At 41.2% G+C, this 22,314-nt stretch overlaps 1 long non-coding RNA gene across 2 annotated transcripts in view; it reads left to right on the top strand.

Annotated features, from left to right (window-relative positions):
• Positions 1-22,314, top strand: part of LOC125108485 (uncharacterized) — a 69,503-nt gene that overhangs the window by 31,595 nt on the left and 15,594 nt on the right. Inside the window, exon 3 of one of the 2 annotated variants that reach the window (XR_007129926.1) lies at positions 17,874-17,942. The exons of the other annotated variant lie outside the window; for it this stretch is intronic. This is a non-coding gene — a long non-coding RNA (uncharacterized LOC125108485). The remainder of the gene's footprint in view (positions 1-17,873; positions 17,943-22,314) is intronic. 2 annotated transcript variants of the gene reach the window in all.

Genomic DNA, 22,314 nt, shown 5'->3' with positions numbered 1-22,314 from the left:
TAAGCCTGACTCTACCTCATCTCTGACTCTACCTCAGTCTCTACTTTCCAGAGAACTCAAATCAGTTCAACTTATATCTGGAATATATAAAAGAACCACTACAAATTAATAAATAAAATGGCAGACAACACAATAGAAAAACAGGCAAATCCTTGAATAGACATTTCATGAAAGAGAGTATCCAAATGGCCAATAAATGAAAATGTTCTTATATTAGTTCCCTGGGACTGCTACAACAAATTCCCACAACTTCCATGACTTAAAACAGCAAAATTTATTGTCTTACAGCTCTGGAGGCTAGAAGTCTGAAATTAAGGTATTGGTGAGGTTACCTTCCTTCTTGAGGATCTGGGGAAGGGGAAAATCCATTCCTTGGCTTTTCTGGTTCAAATCCATGTTGTTCAAGAGTCAACAACATTTAAAGTGTTGAGAGACAAGAAAACCACCAACCTAGAATTCTGTACCCTGCAAAATTATCCTTCAAAAATGAAGGAAAAATAGACTTTCTCAGGTAAGCAAAATTGAGGGGTTTTTTTGCCAATAGATTTATCTTGCAAGAAATGTTAAAAGACTTTCTTTAGAGAGAAGAAAAATAATATACTCAGGAACTTGGATCTTTAGAATTTCAGTATTATATACAAAAAAGAATATTGAAAAAAGAATAAGTGAAAGTAAAATCATTTTTATTCTTAATTGATCCAACACATAACTGTTCAAAATAATAATAGCAACCATTCATTTGGTTATGTGTGTATATGTATGAAATGAATAACAGCAATAATACAAGGGATGGGAAGGAAGAATTAGTATTATTTTATTCCTATAAGGTACTTATATTGTGTGTGAAGTATAGTGTTATTTGAAAGTGGGCTTGGATTAGTTGTAAATGTATATTGCAATCTCCAGAGCAACCACTAAAAAAAATAAATAAAAAGTATAACATTTTAAGAAAGAAGAAAAAATGGAATCATATAAAATGTGTAATTAAAACCACAAAAGGCAGGAAAAAAGTGGAAGACAAAAGTAGGAACAAAGAACAAGGGCAACAAAGAAAAATCAGTAACAAATATGGTAAATATTGATCTGGCCATGATAATAAGCACTTTGGGTGTCAGTGGTCCAAATGCAATAATTAAAAGTTAGAGAACATCAGAGTATATATATTAAAAAAAGACCCAACAAATGTATCTACAAGAAACGCACTTTAACTATAAAGACACATAAATTACAAGTGAATGGATAAAGAAAAATATACAGTGCTATCACTAACCAAAAGCAAGCAGGAGTAGCTATATTAATTTCACTGTGCATTTCAGAGCAAGGAGAGTTATCAGAGATACATGGACATTACGTACTGACAAAGTAGTCAAGTCCGCAAGAAGACATAACAATCCTTAATGGTCATACACCTAACAACAGAGTGTCAAAATATGTGAGGCAATGAGTGATAGAACTGCAAGGAGAGCTAGATGAATCCACTGTCATAGTTGGAGATTTCAACACCCATCTATCAGAAATGGACCAGTGGGCAAAAAATCAATAAGGACATAGTTGAATTTGGTGACACCACCAATCAACTGGTTATAAATTGACATCTATAGGCTACTTCATCCAATTCACGTTCTTTTAAAGTTCATATCGAACATTCACTAGGAGAGACCACATTCTGGGCCATAAAACACAACTTAAGAAATTTAAAAGAATAGGAGCACCTGGGTGGCTCAGTTGGTAAGCATCTGCCTTTGGCTCAAGTCATGATCCTGAGGTCCTAGAATCAAGCCCCACATTGGGCTCCTTGCTCAGTGGGGAGTCTGCTTCTCCCTCTGCCTCTGCTCGTTCCCCCAGCTCATGTTCTCTCTCGCTTGCTCACTCTCTCTCTCAAATAAACAAACAAGAAATTTAAAAGAATAGAAATAATATAAAGTCCGTTTTCAGACCATAATAGAATTAAACTAGAAATCAATAAGAGAAAGACAACTGGATAATCCCTCAAGGACATAGAGACTAAACAACACACTTCTAAAGAATACATGGGTCAAAAAAGAAATCGCAAGAGAAATGTAAAATTATTTTGAACTAAATGAAAATGAAAACACAATTTATCAAAATTTGTGGGATGCAGCAAAAGCTGAGGGAAATTTATAGCACTGAAGGCATATATTAGAAAAGAAAAAAGATCTAAAATCAATGACCTAAGCTTCCACCTTAGGAAACTAGAAAAAAAAAAAAAGCAAATTACATCCAAATAAGCAGAAGAAAAGAGAGAAAAATCAATAAAATTGAAAACAAGAGGTCAATAGAGAAGATCAATGAAACCAAAAGCTGGATGTTTGAAAAGATCAATAAAATTGATAAACCTTTAACAAGGCTAACAAAGGATAAAAAGAGAGAAGATGCAAGTTACTACCGTTAGAAATGAAAAAGTTGACATCACTACAGATCCTTCAGACATTAAAAAGATAATAAAGGAATACTGTGACTATCTTAATGACCACAAACTTGGTAACCTAGATAAAATGTCTTTCCTTGAAAGACACAATCTGTAAACACCCACACAGGTGTTGTAGTGTAATGTGTTATAAAAAGAGACAATCTGAATAGGCTTATATCCAGTAAATAAGGTAAATCAATAATAGAATAATTAACAGAAAGTACTAGGCCCAGGTGAGTTCACTAGTGAATTCTCCTGGACATTTAAGGAAGAAATATTAATTCTATACAATCTCTTTTAGATTATAGAAGCAGAGGCAATACGTCCTTAACTTATTCTATGAGGCCAGCATCACCCCAATACCAAAGCCAGACAAAGACATTATAGGAAAAGAAGGCCACAGACCAATATCTCTCATAAACACAGATGTAAAAATCCTCAACAAAATATTAGCAAATTGAACTCAACAATGTAGAAAAAGAATTATATAACAACCAAGTGGGATTTATCTCAGGTATGAAAGGCTGGTTCAACATTTGAGAGTCAGTTAATGGAATCCATGACATCAACAAGCTAAAGAAGAAAAATTATATGACAATATCAATAGATGTAGAAAAAGCATTTGACAAAATCCAGCATCCTCTCATGATAAAAACTCTCAGTAAACTAGGAATACAGACAAACATCCACAACTTGATTAAAAAAAAAAAAAAAAGACTCCAAGGAACCTCTAGTACTTAATGGTGAGAAACTAGAAGGTTTCCCACTAGAGTCAGGAATAAGGAAATATATCCCTTTTCACTATTCTTTTTCAGCATTGTATTGGAAATCCTAATTGTACAATAAGACAAGAAAAGGAAATAAAGGATATACTGGTTGAGAAGGAAGAACTAAAACTGTCTTTGTTCACAGATAAGATGATTGTCTATGCAGAAAATCTGAAAGAATAAAATTTAGCTGCGAACTTAAAGCTGCTCTCAAGAAACTATTGTATTGAGGGGCACCTGGGTGGCTCAGTCATTAAGTGTCTGCCTTCAGCTCAGGTCATGATCCCAGGGTCCTGGGATCGAGCCCTACGTTGGGCTCCCTGCTCAGCGGGAAGCCTGCTTCTCCCTCTCCCACTACCTCTGCTTGTGTTCCCTCTCTTGCTGTTTCTCTCTCTGTCAAATAAATAAATAAAATCTTAAAAAAAAAAAAGAAGCTGTTGTTTTGAACAAATAGAGAGCAAGAATTAGAATGACAGGGAGAAATTGACCTATCCACCATCATAATAGGAAGGAGATTTTAAGGCATCTTTCCGTAATTTACAGATGGAGTAGACAAAAAATAAAAATAAAAATCAGTGAGACTACTGATGACTTGATCACCACAAATAATGCCTCACTTACACAGAATTCTGCACTAATCAATTTAGGAAAAGATTCTTTTTAAGAATCCATGATATGTTTTACACAAATCAGTCACATCCTGGTATGAAATGCAAGTCTAAACAAAATTCAAGGAATTGGATATACAGATCACATATAGATTCATAGAGATCACATTCCCAAACAATGAAGTAATTGGGAACAACAAAAAATAGATATATTTGGAAATTAAAACATAGAATCTAAACAACTCATGCTCAATCAAAGGAAAACTAATGGTCTGAGGCTCCAAACTTTCACAGAGATGAGAAATCTCTGATGGTAGAATGACTGAAGAACCTTTAAGAAAAGAGGGTCCAGGGGTGCCTGGGTGGCTCAGTGGGTTAAAGCCTCTGCCTTCAGCTCAGGTCATGATCTCAGGGTCCTGGGATTGAGCCCTGCATCGGGCTCTCTGTTCAGTAGGGAGCCTGCTTCCCCCCGCCCCACTTCTCTCTGCCTGCCTTTCTGCCTACTTGTGATCTCTCTCTGTCAAATAAATAAATAAAATCTTAAAAAAAAAAAAAGGAGGGTCCAGTGTTGAATTTGAAGGTGCTTTTACTTCTTCAGCATTGCTGGGTAAAGAGGATCTCTCGGGCGCCTGGGTGGCTCAGTGGGTTAAGCCGCTGCCTTTGGCTCAGGTCATGATCTCAGGGTCCTGGGATCGAGGCCCACATCGGGCTCTCTGCTCAGCAGGGAGCCTGCTTCCCTCTCTCTCTCTCTCTCTGCCTGCCTCTCCGTCTACTTGTGGTCTCTCTCTGTCAAATAAATAAATAAAATCTTTTAAAAAAAATAATAAAGAGGATCTCTCTTAGCTAATGCTCAAATATCAATCATGATTGGCCTTGCTTGTCACAGGTCCATAACTGAACCAGTCACTATGGATGATAGAAAGATGGAATCTTCTGATTGGGCAACCTGGGCTAGGTTCCACCTCTGTGAAGATGGAAATAGCAGTGGGAGTGTTTTGACCCCTAGACCTTCTGAGACCACATGGGTCCAGAAAAGAGGATCCTCCTGGGAAGGACCTCTGGGAAGGACAAACAAAATCATCCTTCTTCCCATAAATACAATTTTGTGAAGACTTTTGAGTAGCATAATACAATGACTCTATAAACGAAAACTAAAAACAAAAATCATGTATAGTTGCTGAACACTCAGTTCAAAGTTCAGGATTTTTGATGATGCATTTTCCCCTTTCATGAGGTTCCAAAGCAGCCTTTCATGGATTTGGCACCCTAGTGTCAAAAGATAAGTTTAACCACCATCACCATCACCCCCGGCATATCCAAGACCCAATGACAAAGGGACAGCAGAAATACTGCCATAAGTCTCCTATTCAACAATGACAAGAAGGAAGAATTGTGCAAAGTGGCTCTAGTACATTCCATGTTCTTCAGGGTAAGAACAAGGATAGCCCTAGGCAGTTTTCTGGGTCAGACAAGACAATTGCCCCTATCCTACTAATTGCAAAGATACCCCTTGTTTTGGGATTTCAATGGCCACTTCTGAGTAAGTGCAGGGAAGACTCCCCATTAAGGGGCGACTTTAATGGCCACTTCCTTTCAGAATAATTGCTGGGCCTCTGGCTGCCCTGGGGTTTGAGCAGTCACATACCACTGTTCACCAAGCTTGAGATTTTCTGGATATATAATATCCCCACAACCCTAGTGAGAAGCTGTTCTGTTTGAGTTACAAATTCTGTTAACTAGTAACTAACTCCAGAAGTCTATTCCTGGTCATAATCCTTGAAATGGACTTGCCCTTTAGGTTTCTGACTCCGAGGTACTCATGCCATGGGTCAAAGGCCATGACCATGACTAGGGGAGGTCCCATACATGGCCCCAAGTTTCTTTTTGTTTCCCTGACCTTTGGCCTTGTGTTCAAATTGAGGGCTCCCTTCTAGACTTGAAGTGGGAAACAGAGCTAATCTGATACCTACCTTCAATGTGCATCCCAGTGCCTGGTGGGAAAAGGGAATTTAACTCCAATTTTAGGTAGATCTAGGGGTGAATCCAGCTATAGGTATAGCTAGATCTTGAGGCTCAAATATACTCTAAAGGCTCTGTCTCTTCTCCCTTTTCAGCTCTGCTTGCTTCTGCGTGACCTTATGCTAAATGAGGTTGTGTCCATATGATGGGAAAGAGGAACTCTGGAAGCCTCAGATTTCACACATTTTCAACTTGGTAGTTAACTAAGAGGACTGTCCCCGCCATGTCAGTCTGAGGCAATTCTCTGGCCCATCTTGAGTCACATAGCCAGGACTGTAGTCATGCAGATGGGGCATATCAGCCAGCTTGAGCCAGCTGCCCCCATCACTGTAATGGGGGTAAAAGATGGGTCTGGGCGCTATGATTGGCAGGTCTGGAGAGACTCCATGGAGTAGGGTGAAATGCTTCAAAAGAACGGATGCCAAAGACAAGAAGGGTCCACAATCAAGGGGCAAGAGAAAATGAGGACCAAGTAGTGGGATACAGCATGGGAAAGTAACTGCGTGAGTGTTATAAGGGACCTCCAATCTGCTTCTGAGTTTGTCAACGATCAAAGCCAAGAGGGAAACATGATCAGTGATGCAAACCAGATGCCAGCTGAGATCTCCAGACCCAGGGGATGTCCCAGGCATGACCCAAGTTTCTTTCCATTTCCCTGGAAGCTCACTTTCTCAGGGTTCTTGATCCCACAAGGGGAATGTGTTCCACACCATCTGGCTTCCAGATGTGAGGCTTACCTTTCCTTTGACATCTACAAAAGATTCTGCTCACACAAAGTAGATAGTGAAGGTTTTTACAAGAAAACAGGGTTGGATGGAGAGCAGTCTTCAAATGTCCTTTGGCTCCTCTGATGGGCTGAACTGTGCTCCCCACAAAACTTATGTGTTGAAGTCCTAATGCCCCAGTACCTCAGAATGGGACTGTATTTGGAAATAAGGTCTTTTTTTTTTTTTAAGATTTTATTTATTTGACACAGAGAGATCACAAGCAGGCAGAGCAGCAGGCAGAGAGAGAGAGGGGGAAGCAGGCTCCCCGCTGAGCAGAGAGTCCGACGCGGGGCTCAATCCCAGGACCCTGAGATCATGACCCGAGCCGAAGGCAGAGGCTTAACCCACTGAGCCACCCAGGCGCCCCTGGAAATAAGGTCTTCAAGTAAGGTAATTAGGGTGGCCCTAATCCAATACAACTGTTGTCTTTATGAGAAGAGGAGATTAGGTCATAGACATGCACAGAAAGGAGACTGTGGGGAGACACAGGGAGAAGGCCAACCAGAGAGCCTATAGAAGAAACCAACCCAGTCTGCACCTTGACTTTGGATTTCTAGCCACCAGAACTGAAGGAACGTACATTTATGTTATGTAAGTCCCTGGTCTACAGTGCTCTGTTATGGCCGCCCCAGCAAGCAGCCAATCCCTCTGCCCTTGGCCTTCACCTCACTCGCCACCTCACAGACCCCTCTTCTTACTCCTCCTGCTCAGAGGTCAAATTCCTGTCTTTGTCTCAATCTGTGCCTTGCCCTGAGTTGCTTGGCCTATAAAAGCACCCAGTTCTTGGGCTTCTACCCCCATGCCTCCAGCTATGGCAGTATTTTCCCAAACAAGGACTATAGCCTACTTAAGAAGAATTCTACTACCAGCAGTTAAGATCAAAATATGTCTCCTTGTGGTAGCACAGCGCTTATGATGAAGACAATCTGTGTTAGACCAGGGTCCCTACGATCCTCACATAAGGGAAGCTGAGTCAGGTTGAAGGCATCCACTGCCACGTGGTCATAATAAACCCAAGCATCTCAAATACATGGCCGAGGGCCTAGCACCCGAGGGCAGTGATCCCGAAGGCAAGTGGGATACTTGGAGGAAAAGTCAGTATTCAGAAAAAGGAGTACAGGAGCATAGCCTTCCTTAGTCTGGCTCAGTCAAATCTAAGAGAGGAGATACCCTGCCTATTCTCCAGGTAATCCTCTGTGAATGTTATTTCTCAAGGGTTAAGATTAGGGTTGGCGGCATCAGTTCTAAAAATCTCACGAAGCCACAGCACGTCAGTATTCCTGCTGTACGTTATAGCACGTTATATACTTTATAGTATGTATATAACTGGGATTGGGGGTGGGTGGTAGTACATTATATAATTTTATTTTATTTTTTTTTAAGATTTTATTTATTTATTTGACAGAGAGAGATCACAAGTAGACAGAGAGGCAGGCAAAGAGAGAGAGAGAGGGGGAAGCAGGCTCCCTGCTGAGCAGAGAGCCCGATGCGGGACTCGATCCCAGGACCCTGAGATCATGACCTGAGCCGAAGGCAGCGGCTTAACCCACTGAGCCACCCAGGCGCCCCATTATATAATTTTAATATAATTTTAAAATCAACCAAACTACTGATAATAAGGCAACATACCATTCTTACGCCCATTTTACATTTGGGGAAATTGATAATCAGCTTGGTTCAGTAAGGTCAAGGTCAGAGCCAAAGTTCATGCCCTGGATTATTTGATGCTGAAGCCTCAAAGCTTCCAAAATGTAGTTCTTGTTCTCATTCCTACTTAGTGTGAAAAGCATATATATTGTGGCTAAGAGCAGAGATTGACTTTATTTTTTTTAAACATTTCGGAAATAATTTTTTTTAAGAATTTTATTTATTTGACAGAGAGAGAGATCACAGGTAGGCAGAGACGCAGGCAGAGGGAAAGGGGGAAGCAGGCTTCCTGACTTGATCCCAGGACCCTGAGACCATGACCTGAACCGAAGGCAGAAACCTGAGCTTAACCCCCTGAGCCACCCAGGTGCCCCCAGAGATTAGTTTAAAATCCTGGCTTTCTTATTTAGTAGATTTTGCGTTAGTTATGTAACCATTCTGTGCTTTCATTTCCTTAACTGTAAAGTGAAGGTTGTAATAATATTTGTCTCAGAGGGTTGCTGTGATATTAACAGAGCATTGAACACTGTCCTGTAGTAGGTAATCAATGCACTATTATCATTCCTCTCCAGTTAGAGTTTCTCACCTCTGTCTTACCTTCAACGGTGGATATGTAATGAGCATCTACTTTGATGCTAAGCTTGGCCCCTGCCTTTGGGCTGCCTTAGTGGGTAGCAGGGATGGCTGAGTCCACAGCTGGGGGGATATAGCCCCGTGTGGGCGGTGAGGACTATTACTAAGCTGGGGCAGCGGGCTTCGGAGAACAGAACAGCCGACTGCCTGGGGAGGCAAAGGTGCACAGAGTAACCATGTTTGGTCCAGATCTAGGAGAATGGTAATGATTTCGGGAGAGGCGTCATCATCAGGAACTGGGGGTGGGTGGTAGTAGGGGAAGTAGAGCCATTCTGAGCAGTTTATTGGAACAAATGGTGTTTGGGGCTGGGGATGTAATGGATGAGATCAGAGATGCTTTTCAAGTGCAGAGATGACTCAGCCTGGTGTTTTAAATAGTTCTGGCCAGTGCGGGTGGGAGGGTGGTCCATAGGATAAGGGAGACCAGCTGGGCATCTGTTGTCTAGAAAGATTGCATTCAGATTCCAACCTGCCCGGGCACGGGTTCTTTGGGAACTCATAGGCTGAGCGTGCCAGGCACTGAGGAGCAGGAAGGATCCATCCTGAGCGGCTAGGCACAAGCCCCCATCTTGTTCCCTCTGCCTCCTTTTACCCCTTGTGGGATGTAATGCTCAGGAAAAGACTCGAGGCTTTGTGAGGCCTGAGTAAGGGTGTGAGAGAAGCATCAGATCATCTGGCCCTGAGGTTTGGGGCCCAACTCAAGAGAGCTGAATAAAATACGCAACTCTTCAGTGCAGACAGTCCGCTGGAGAGGTGTCCGCTGTGTTGCTGATAGAAGGGAGCTTCCTCTATTGCAGCGGGCACGCGTCCTCCCGAAGTTTCACTGGCCCCTCTGGTAGAATTAACCGGCACGAGATCAGTGAGAGTCTGGGCATGTACCTTCTCCATCTTCTCAGCAGAAATGCTTTGTGACACCCTAGTCATATTGAGGAGTGAGAATGGTCAGGGTAGTTTTCAGACTCACTGTCCATGTTCAAGTAGTGAAGTTTCCAAGAAATCCTGCTGTTTGGGAAATAATCTAGTAAAAAGCTGCCAGATCAAAGAAAGGAATGGAAAGAATGGGGAAAAGAAGGAGGCTTCATCCTCAGGGGCTGGAAGTGAGCAGCCGGCACCCACCCCCCCATCCTAAGCACACCTCAAACCTGGCCGCTGGCCTTGGAGCCTCCCTGTCCACTGGGCCTGACCCCTTATGTCCCTGAAGGAGTCTTTGCCACCCTTTGTTGGCTAGCCTATGCTTCTGACACAGCCTTCCTGCCGCTGGTTCTGCCCTGCCCTGATCTGGTGTCATCTCTCCAGCCCCGTAACCTGAGCCGACGACCTCCGCTTTGGCCAGCGTCTGTGCACACTCCAATGAACCCCACCTCCTTGTCACTCAGGTCGTCCCTCTGGCCACAGGGCATCAGTGAAGGCAAGCCCAGTGGCACCTATGTTACATGGTGGCTTAGACCTGAGGAAGTCCCTCTCCAGGGCTGGCAGTGCAAAATACAGCTGTTTATCATGAGCAGCTGGGGGCAGTGGGTCCTTCCTCTCACATCCTTTTGGTTCTTTGTTTCTTTGTTCAACTCCCTTCTACTCTCCCATGGGCACCTGCTTCTGAGGGGCTTCCCTCCTCTTCCACGGACACCTCTGAGGTTTCCTGGCCGACGTGGCAATTCTCCATCTGGGCACAGGCAGGGAAGCCCTGGTGTCCGTGGCCAGAGCCTCACTTAGGAGCCCAGCTGGAAAATGCGAAGAGGAGCTCTAAGAAATGATGGCTGCTTCTTGGCTTCGCTTTTGTGCCTGGTGTCCTGAGCCAGGTGGACCATCCGCTCCCTACCCCAGGTCACAGAGCATTGCTCTCACCCTCTGCAAAGCCCCGTGGGATGCAGAAGGGTAATAGCAACATGCACCTACACAGGGCCTGGCTCCTTGGAATGTTCGGTCATTGCGAGGTTTCTCTCACTGCCCACGGCCATCTGAGGCATTCTGACCTCCCTTTTAAGAGCGAGGAAAGGGGCCTGGAGAGGCCAGGTGCTTGCCCAATACCAACCAACAGAGCAGCCTTTGTTCTGGTTCAATACTCTTGCTACACAGAGTGCACCACGTGAGGGTCAGGAGGGCTGGGGCTGTCTCGTGCTCTCTGAACACACACACCTTCCCAGTGGTGTCCCTCTGTCCTTCCTTCCTGGTTGGACCAACACAGGCTTGCTGCCCTGTTGGCATAAGGCTCCCTGGGCTTGAGTTAGAGGCGAGGAGACTCAAGGCAGCCATTATAAGCGTTGTCCATCCTTGGTCTTGAGGAAGGGTGCGCAAAGCCTGTGGTGCTCTTGGCACAAGGCAAAGTGGAGTACAGGACGGAGCCGGGGGGGGGGGGCAGCAGTAGGAGGGGGGGACCCTATCCTTGCCTTGGGGTGTTTAATTAGCTCCTGTTCTGAAGGGTGCCGGTAAAAGTGTGCTTGATGCCTAAAAACCTGAAAGTAAACAGCAGTTGTGTTTGTACAGTTAAGAACTTGCAGAGGGGCAAGTTCTGGTTTTTCAACATAGTTTCAGGTCAAGTACAATTACAACTGTCGTTACGGCCCCCGGGTTAAATTCCACGGCTCCTTTTGCCCTAGAACAAAGCTCTCGTTTTCAGACTTTCTGGGGCCACCATAATGAAGACTTCCATTTGCATCTTTTCCCCTTCTGTCTAAACTTGGGGGGTACTTTTGCCATGCCCCTCACCTAGCTGGATTCAACTCCTACTCGGTTTGGGAATATATCACAAATATCTTATGAAATTCTCCCAGCCAGCCCATAAGACTGGCTTCCCCTCTCAATTTCAGAGATGAAGAAACTGAGTTTTTGAGTGGTGAAATGTTTGTCCCATGTCCCTAGGCAGCAGGTGGAGCCCGCAATTCTAGCCACATGCTGACGTGTGTGGATGTGGTGTGACCCATCCAGGGTCAGAAGCTCTCCTAACCCCCTCAAAGCATTCTCGGTTGTTGTGTTTATGTTTCTCTCACAGCCACCCCACAGCTTCAGCCACACCTTTCAAGTTATTCCATTATTCATACGGCTGGATTCACCAGTCTGGGTGTCCTTTTTAAGGGCTGACCTTCCCAGCGCCCCTCCTCATCCTCTCAGGTCAAGGAGTTTCATCACAGACTATAAAGGCTCTTTGAGACTCTGAAGAAGGGTCTATTCCCTCTGCCCAAAACATGCCTCCCTCTGTACCAGCTGTTCTTTCTCTAGTGAATGGAAGTAGCTATAGATTTTGCTTATTCAGCAGGTTTTCTTATCCCTAGTTTCCTGGTAATGGGTGTTCTTCTTCCCCCGCCCCCTTTGGGGAACTTCCTCCCTTAGTCTAATCCTCAACTGTCCAGCCTGGTTCTCCTCCAACCCCTGGCCACAGAGGAGAGATGCGGGAGTGAGATTTGGCTGATGAAGGGACCCGATCCCTGTGACCGTCATGACTGGTTCAAGGATGAGCTTGTGACTGATGCAAGGATTACAATTTTTTTCCTCTTCAAGCAATGGTACAATAAATATTCTGTACAGATACCGACGTCTGCTTTCTTTCATTTTTTTTTAAGACTTTATTTATTTATTTGACAGGAAGAGAGAGATCACAAGTAGGCAGAGAGGCAGGCAGAGAGAAAAGGCGAGGCAGGCTCCCTGCTGAGCAGAGAGCCCGATATGGGGCTTGATCCCAGGACCCTGAGATCATGACCTGAGCCGAAGGCAGAGGCTTAACCCACTGAGCCACCCAGGTGCCCCATGACATCTGCTTTCATTTGTCCAATTATTCCCATGGGGTAAATGCCTGGTTTGAAATTGTTGAGTCATATGTACATATGTTTTAAATGTTGGTGTGTTTTGTGAGGCTGCCCTCCAGAAAAGCTGGCCCAAATTTACACCATCCCAGGGAGGGTTGGTTCTGCACACCCCAGCAACAGCTGGTGTTGTCAATCTTTAAATGTTTGCCCGTCTGAGAAGTGAGGACAGCTGTTGAAATCTGTTCCCAATCTTGGGCCTCTTTCTGGGTCATGTTCCCACATGCTTGTCCCTCTAGTTACCTACTCCTGGCCTTGCTTTTAAATCTCTTGCCTGGTCCTTCATTCAGCTTTATGGATCTCCTTGTATCCTGTTCTCACTCTACGAGACTGGAAAAAGAGTCTTACTTTATACAGTTTCCTTTTCCTTCTAGCTCCTTGTAGGTACGAAGAACAGTTTGGAACCCAATGATTATTTTTTGAATGAATGAATAAAAGATGAATGAATGAAAACCCTTCATGATCCACCTGTTTTCTTACAGTTCTGAGTGGGGCTGTACAGCTGGGTCAGTGTTACTCTGAATAGACAAATAAATGCCCAGGAACCTCTGGTTTTAGGAATCCACCCTCAAACACATGCACTGATTCTATCTCTGAACTCTGATGACTTGTTTCTCCATGAGCTCATATGTCTAGTTGGATGCCTTCATCTCTAAGTGGCACAATTTAGTTCAATGAAGGGTCATACTCCTTTCAGAGCATTTCTACCATCCCAATCAACCCACCAACATTACAGGATCAAGTTCAATTTTCCATTGCTGTGCCCCTGAGTTCTGACTGTACATGGAATCTGGAAAAATAATTAACATTTGTTGAGGGCTCACCATTTGCCAGACTTGGTGCTCGGAATTTTACATACTTCATTAGTCACATTCTTCATGGTCCCTGCGATGTCCACAGGCTCTTTTAAAGGGAATTTCCACTCCAGCCATTCCCAGAGGGAAGTTGGGGTACACAAACAGTTTGGCTGCCGTGCTTTATACCTCAACTTTTGTTCATCAGTCAAGTCCTGTCTTTAAAATTTAAGTCTTCAAAATTTAAGTTTCTCATTAGGTCTAGCCTTGGCTGTTTAATCTTTCTGCATGGAGTAAATAGGATTCTACCCTACCCCCTTTTTTTTAGTGTTGTGAAATTGACTATTGTTTGTTTATTAGAACATGATTTTTGTAGGTTGTTTTTGTATTTGGCTACTTTTTGAAATCTTCTCATTTTGATGAGTTTTTAAGCGTATTCTCTTTGATTTTCTAAGTAGACAGTATCTTTTAAGTAGTAAGTCTTGTAATGGACAAGGTAATGATGATACTTTAACAGCATTTAGAGATATAATTCACATATTATACAGCTTACCCATTTAAAGGGTAAAATTTGATATTTTTTAGCATATTCATTGTTGTTCATCATCATAATTAATTTTAAAACAGTAAATGGTAATTTTTTAATTCCCTTTTTTTTTTCCTTCCTAATTGACTTGTTTAGGATCACCAGTAGACTGGTTAGTAGTAACAGTGATGGTGGACAAATTTGTCTCATTGCTGATGTTTCTAGAATGTCTGATTTTTCCCCATTGAATAAGATATTTCCTAATGGGTTTTGGTAGCTAGGCTTTATCAAGGCAAGAAAGTTCCCTTTTACCCCTAGTTTGCCAAGAATGTTATGTTCTTATTTAGAAATAAGCACACATTTTATCAAATCCATTTATCAAGGCATTTATTGTGATAGGAATAATCTTTTCTGCCTTTCAATCTATTAATGTAGCAAGTTAATAGATTCTCTGCTTAAAACTTAAAAATCTTTACAGTCTCTGTGTATAATCCTTGGAAAACACCACTGGATTCAATTTGCTGGTAGTTTATTCAGAATGTTGGGCCTTTAAGTTTTTAGTGCAATTAATTCATAGTTTACCTCCTTTCTTTGTTGGTTTCTTTCTTTTTTTTTAATGTGCTGTGGTGAGCCAAGGTCACACTTTTCACGGGTATTTCCAAGTACTGAGTAAGCAAGACTGAGGAAGGTGCATGCCTATAGCTATTTCTGATCAATATGGGACTCCTCTAGTGGGAAGTCTCTGCTCTGGGGCTTCTCATTTGGGTGGGCAAAGACTTGGTCAGATCTGCATCCTGGTCTGACAGCTTCCCCTGCCTAACCCAGATGCCCCCCTTTCCCTGGCACAAGTGTTTTTGCCCCTAAAACTGTGCTCCTAACTCAAGTAGACCTCCCAGAGCCCCCGTTAGACCCATATGCCATCTTTCCAACTTGGCATCTAGACTTGCAGACTTATGTTTCGTACACTCTGAGAATTTATGTACCAAAGAGATAGTCAGGTTCTTGAAAATCAGATGTAATTCGCCAATGAAACCATCTGAGCCTGGTTTCAGCCTTTTGTTAAAGGGAAAGAACTCTCACAACAGTTCTAATTTCTTCTGTGTTTTTTGGCCTGTTCAAGTTTTCTGTCTCCTCTTAGACCAATTTTGGTAATTTGTATCTTCCTAGAAAACTCAGCATTTCTACCTAGACTTTAAAAATTTTTATTAATATTCATTTCTTTTTAAAAAAATTTTAGAATGCTTTAAAATCTCAATAGTTGTGTTTCCTTTTTTCATTTTAAATGTTAAATTATTAACATTTAATAACAATTAAATGTTATTCTTTAAATTTTTATTCATGTATCTTATTTATGAGATCTAGTTAGATTTGTCTATAGCAATATGATCTTTTTGAAGATCAAGATTTTATTAATCAACTTTATTTTCAATGTGATTATTCCACCTCTTTAAATTCTAATTTTTATATTCCATGCATCTAATTTCTTCAGGTTTATTTTTGCTGATCTTTCATTCCAGCTTCTTGACTTTAATGCTTCCTTAATTCATTCTGAATTCTTGTTTCTAATAAATTTCCCCTGAGTCCTCTTGGATCAGGTCCCATAGGTCCCTGAAAACACAGTCTCATTTTGGCTTATTTCTGGTTTATAATTTCCTTCTCATCCCAAGAGTTACTTTAAAAGAGGCTTTAAAATTTCCAAAAAGATTTTAATCTGGCTACTTCTTGTGTTTTGCAATTTCTAATTTTATTGCATAGTGACCAAATAATAAGATTTGTGTGCTTTCTGGAATTTGTTGGGGTTCTCTTTGTGGTCAAATACGTGGCCAGTTTTTAAAAGGGCCACGGTTGTCTGGAAAAAATGAGTACTCTCTTTTGGTACAATGTTTTATTTACATACATTAGATACATTTCAGAACTCTAGGGTGATATACATTGAAGCATATGATCATCGTTTTAGTGGACTGTAGCTTTTATCAATAGAAACTAATCTGTGTTTGCTGGGATGATTTTTATCTTATTTTTTTTTTTATTTTATTTGTTTATTTGAGAGAGCGAGAGAGAGAGAGAGCACGAGCAGGGGGAAGGGCAAAGGGAGAGGGAGAACCAGACTCCCCACTGAGCAGGGAGCCTGGTACCGGGCTTGATCCCAGGATCCCGGGATTATGACCTGAGCCTAAGGCAGATGCTTAACCAACTGAGCCACCCAGGTGTCCCTATTTTATTTTTTTTAATTGTAGCAAAAAAACACATAACATAAAATTTGCCACTTTCACCATTTTTAAGTGCACAGGGCAGTGGGATTAAGTACATCACATCTGTTGTGCAACGGTTACCACCATCCACCCACAGAATTCTTTTCATCTTGCAGAACTGAAACTCTGTACCCATTAAGTAACAACTCCCCATTCTTCTCTCCTCCCAGTTTCAGACAGCTGTGATTCTACTTTCTGTCTCCACGAATCTGATTATTCTAGGATCCTCCTGTAAGTGGAATCATACAGTATTCAACCCTTTGTGACTGGTTTATTTCGCTTACATAATGTCCTCAAGTTTCATCTATGATGTTGCACGTGACAGAATTTCTTTCCCTTTCAAGGCTGAGTCATATTCTGCTGTATGTACAAACTACCTTTTGTTGTTTATCTAATTGTCTGCTGAAGGACACATGAGGCTCTTTCCCATTAGCTACCGTGAATACCACAGCTGTGAACATGGGTGTGCAAACATCTCTTTGAGTCCGTTTTCAATTCTTTGGGTAATGTACTTAGAAGTGGAATTGCTAGATCATGTGGTAATCCTATTTTTAATTTTTTAGGAAACCATTCTGCACCATTTACATCCCCACAAACAGGGCACAAGGGGTCCGATTTCTTCACATGCTTTCCAACACTTCTTGTTTTCTATTTTTTTTTTAAGATTTTTTTTTTTTTTTTTTTTTTTTTTTTTTGACAGAGAGATCACAAGCAGGCAGAGAGGCAGGCAGAGAGAGAGGAGGAAGCAGGCTCCCCGAAAGAGCAGAGAGCCCGATGCGGGGCTCGATCCCAGGACTCCGAGATCATGACCTGAGCTGAAGGCAGCGGCTTAACCCACTGAGCCACCCAGGCGCCCCTTGTTTTCTATTTTTTGTGTTTTATTTATAGTAACTATCCTAATGGGTGTGATGTTGTATTGTTTCTGGTTTTATAGTTACTATGTAACATATGATACCTATCTGGGTAGTATCTATTTCCTTCTGCCTTTATTTATTTTTTTCTTCAAGTTTTTATTTAAATTTCAGTTAGTTAACATACAGTATAATATTGATTTCAGGAGGGAATTGAGAAATTCATCGCTTACATGTAACACTCATCACAAGTGTCCTCCTTAATCCCCATCGCCCATTTCACCCATCCTCCCCCTCATCTCACCCTCTCAATCTTCAGTTTGTTCTCTAGAGTTAAGAGTCTGTTTTGTGGTTTACTTCTCTCTCTCTCTCTCTCTTTCCCACCATGTTCATCTGTTTTGTTTCTTTCTACTTTTATTTTCAAAGTTTCTGCATAATTTTCTTTCAGATATACCTTTTGGAAATAGGATATAACTTTTTTTCTTTTTTTTAGCCTAAACTGAACATTTAGGTCTTGTAATTGGCTAATTTAGCCTATTCAGGGGCACTCTGTTTACTTATACAACCAGAGTTTTCCTTGTCATGTTGTTTGTATGTTCTCTATCACCCTTTCTTCCTTTTTTTTTTCTATCTTTTCTTTAGCTGATCAGTTTTTCTTTCTTCCCTTGCTTCTCTTATTGTGGGTTGGAAATGATACATTCTATGCCTATTCTTTTGGTGGTTACCATAACATTTTTAAGACATAGTTAAACATAATGTTCTAAAGCATTTTGAATTCATCTAGATCAAAAGTTAGCGAATTATGGCCTGTGTGTCAAATCCAATCTACAGTCTGCCTTTGTACATCCTGCAGGTAAGAATAATTTTTATGCTTTTAAGTAGTTGAAAAAAATCAAAAGAAGAATAATATTTTGTGACACATGAAAATTCTATAATTCAAATTTCAGCATCCATAAGGGAAGTTTTATTGGAACATAGTCACTTTTTTTTTTTTTTTTTTTTTTTAGCCTACGTGTCATCTAGAGCTATGATGGCAAAGCCTAAAATATCTGCAATACTGAATACATTTACTGATTTCTGGTCTAGATATCTCCCCCACCCCACCCCAAACAAGATAAGGACCCCAAACAAGATAAGGACTAATACAGAGATAAATGTTTCCTTTGAATCTCCAAATCTTACTCCATGCCACACCTATGTTGCATCTGGGATTTTGGTTCTAGAAACCAGAAACAACCCAAATGTCCATCAGTAGGTGAGCAGATAAGCAAATTGTGGCATATCAATACAATGGAATGTTACTCAGCAATAAGAAAAAGAATGAACCGTTGAAACACACACATCTGAAAGCATGATGCTAAGTGAAAGAAACTAAAATGCAAAAGCCTACATATTGTATGATAATATTTATATGACATTCTAGAGAAAAAAAAAACTATAGTGATAGAAAGCAGATCTGGGCTTTCCAGGGGCCAAAGGTAGGGGAATGATGATTGGCTCTGAAGAAGCATGAAGGAACTTTTGAGGTGATGAACATATGTTATATCGCGATTGTGGTAGTGTTTACACAACTATATACATGTGTCAAATTCAACCAATTGGATACTTTAAATTGCAGTTGTATTGTATATAAATTTTACCTCAGTGAAGCTAATTTAAAGGCCTTTTCTGGGCAAAACTATCCTTTGATGGGAGAAAAAATTCTATGATGAGAAGGAGCATAAAAAGAACTTTCTGAGGTGAGGGAAATATTCTATATCTTTTTTTTATTTTATTTTTTATAAACATATAATATATTTTTATCCCCAGGGGTACAGGTCTGTGAATCGCCAGGTTTACACACTTCACAGCACTCACCTTAGCACATACCCTCCCCAATGTCCATAACCCGACCCCTCCAACCCCCCCTCCCCCCATCAACCCTCAGTTTGTTTTGTGAGATTAAGAGTCAATTATGGTTTGTCTTTCTCCTAATCCCATCTTGTTTCATTTACTCTTCTCCTACCCCCTTACCCACCCTGTTGCATCTCCTCTCCCTCATATCAGGGAGATCATATGATAGTTGTCTTTCTCCGATTGACTTATTTCGCTAAGCATGATACCCTCTAGTTCCATCCACGTCGTCGCAAATGGCAAGATTTCATTTCTTTTGATGGCTGCATAGTATTCCATTGTGTATATATACCACATCTTCTTTATCCATTCATCTGTTGATGGACATCTAGGTTCTTTCCATAGTTTGGCTATTGTAGACATTGCTGCTATAAACATTCGGGTGCACGTGCCCCTTCAGATGACTACGTTTGTATCCTTAGGGTAAATACCCAGCAGTGCAATTGCTGGGTCATAGGGTATTTCTATTTTCAACATTTTGAGGAACCTCCATGCTGTTTTCCAGAGTGGTTGCACCAGCTTGCATTCCCACCAACAGTGTAGGAGGGTTCCCCTTTCTCCGTATCCTCGCCAGCATCTGTCATTTCCTGACTTGTTAATTTTAGCCATTCTGACTGGTGGGAGGTGATATCTCATTGTGGTTTTGCTTTGTATTTCCCTGATGCCGAGTGATATGGAGCACTTTTTCATGTGTCTTTTGGCCATCTGGATGTCTTCTTTGCAGAAATGTCTGTTCATGTCTTCTGCCCATTTCTTGATTGGATTATTTGTTCTTTGGGTGTTGAGTTTGCTAAGTTCTTTATAGATTTTGGACACTAGCCCTTTATCTGATATGTCATTTGCAAATCTCTTCTCCCATTCTGTCAGTTGTCTTTTGGTTTTGTTAACTGTTTCCTTTGCTGTGCAAAAGCTTTTGATCTTGATAAAATCCCAATAGTTCATTTTTGCCCTTGCTTCCCTTGCCTTTGGCGATGTTCCTAGGAAGATGTTGCTGCGGCTGAGGTCGAAGAGGTTGCTGCCTGTGTTCTCCTCAAGGATTTTGATGGATTCCTTTCTCACATTGAGGTCCTTCATCCATTTTGAGTCTATTTTCGTGTGTGGTGTAAGGAAATGGTCCAATTTCATTTTTCTGCATGTGGCTGTCCAATTTTCCCAACACCATTTATTGAAGAGGCTGTCTTTTTTCCATGGGACATTCTTTCCTGCTTTGTCAAAGATGAGTTGACCATAGAGTTGAGGGTCTATTTCTGGGCTCTCTATTCTGTTCCATTGATCTATGTGTCTGTTTTTGTTTTTGTTTTTGTTTTTTTAAAGATTTTATTTATTTATTTGACAGAGAGAGATCACAAGTAGATGGAGAGGCAGGCAGGGGGGGGGGGAGCAGGATCTCTGCCGAGCAGAGAACCCGATGCGGGACTCGATCCCAGGACCCTGAGATCATGACCTGAGCCGAAGGCAGCGGCTTAACCCACTGAGCCACCCAGGCGCCCCTATGTGTCTGTTTTTGTGCCAGTACCATGCTGTCTTGGTGATGACAGCTTTGTAATAGAGCTTGAAGTCCGGAATTGTGATGCCACCAACTTTGGCTTTCTTTTTCAATGTTCCTTTGGCTATTCAAGGTCTTTTCTGGATCCATATAAATTTTAGGATTATTTGTTCCATTTCTTTGAAAAAAATGGATAGTACTTTGATAGGAATTGCATTAAATGTGTAGATTGCTTTAGGTAGCATAGACAGTTTCACAATATTTATTCTTCCAATCCAGGAGCATGGAACATTTTTCCATTTCTTTGTGTCTTCCTCAATTTCTTTCATGAGTACTTTATAGTTTTCTGTGTATAGATTCTTAGCCTCTTTGATTAGGTTTATTCCTAGGTATCTTATAGTTTTGGGTGCAATTGTAAATGGGATTGACTCCTTAATTTCTCTTTCTTCTGTCTTGTTGTTGGTGTAGAGAAATGCAAGTGATTTCTGTGCATTGATTTTATATCCTGACACTTGATTAAATTCCTGTACAAGTTCTAGCAGTTTTGGAGTGGAGTCTTTTGGGTTTTCCACATATAGTATCATATCATCTGCGAAGAGTGATAGTTTGACTTCTTCTTTGCTGATTTGGATGCCTTTAATTTCCTTTTGTTGTCTGATTGCTGAGGCTAGGACTTCTAGTACTATGTTGAATAGCATAGTGTTCCTGCCGTGTTCCTGACCTTAGCGGAAAAGCTTTCAGTTTTTCTCCATTGAGAATGATATTTGCGGTGGGTTTTTCATAGATGGCTTTGATAATATTGAGGTATGTGCCCTCTATCTCTACACTTTGAAGAGTTTTGATCAGGAAGGGATGCTGTACTTTGTCAAATGCTTTTTCAGCATCTATGGAGAGTGTCATATGGTTCTTGTTCTTTCTTTTATTAATGTGTTGTATCACATTGATTGATTTGCGGATGTTGAACCAACCTTGCAGCCCTGGAATAAATCCCACTTGGTCGTGGTGAATAATCCTTATAATGTACTGTTGAATCCTATTGGCTAGTATTTTGGTGAGAATTTTTGCATCTGTGTTCATCAAGGATATTGGTCTGTAGTTCTCTTTTTTGATGGGATCCTTATCTGGTTTTGGGATCAAGGTGATAAAATGAGTTTGGAAGTTTTCCTTCCATTTCTATTTTTTGGAACAGTTTCAGGAGAATAGGAATTAGTTCTTCTTTAAATGTTTGGTAGAATTCCCTCGGGAAGCCGTCTGGCCCTGGGCTTTTGTTTGTTTGGAGATTTTTGATGACTGTTTCAATCTCCTTACTGGTTGTGGGTCTGTTCAGGTTTTCTATTTCTTCCTGGTTCAGCTGTGGTAGTTTATATGTCTCTAGGAATGCATCCATTTCTTCCAGATTGTCAAATTTGTTGGCGTAGAGTTGCTCATAGTATGTTCTTATAATTGTATTTCTTTGGTGTTAGTTGTGATCTCTCCTCTTTCATTCAAGATTTTATTTATTTGGGTCCTTTCTCTTTTCTTTTTGAGAAGTCTGGCCAGGGGTTTATCAATCTTATTAATTCTTTCAAAGAACCAGCTCCTAGTTTCGTTGATTTGTTCTATTTTGTTTTTTTTTTTTTTTTTGTTTCTATTTCATTGATTTCTCCTCTGATCTTTATGATTTCTCTTCTCCTGCTGGGTTTAGGGTTTCTTTCTTGTTCTTTCTCCAGCTCCTTCAGGTGTAAGGTTAGGTTGTGTACCTGAGACCTTTCTTGTTTCTTAAGAAAGGCTTGTACCGCTATATATTTTCCTCTCAGGACTGCCTTTGTTGTGTCCCACAGATTTTGAACCGTTGTGTTTTCATTAT

The sequence above is a fragment of the Lutra lutra genome, chromosome 9, assembly GCF_902655055.1.
Source record: "Lutra lutra chromosome 9, mLutLut1.2, whole genome shotgun sequence".
Taxonomy (NCBI): Eukaryota; Metazoa; Chordata; class Mammalia; order Carnivora; family Mustelidae; genus Lutra; species Lutra lutra.
This window is presented reverse-complemented; position numbering and strand designations above follow the sequence as displayed.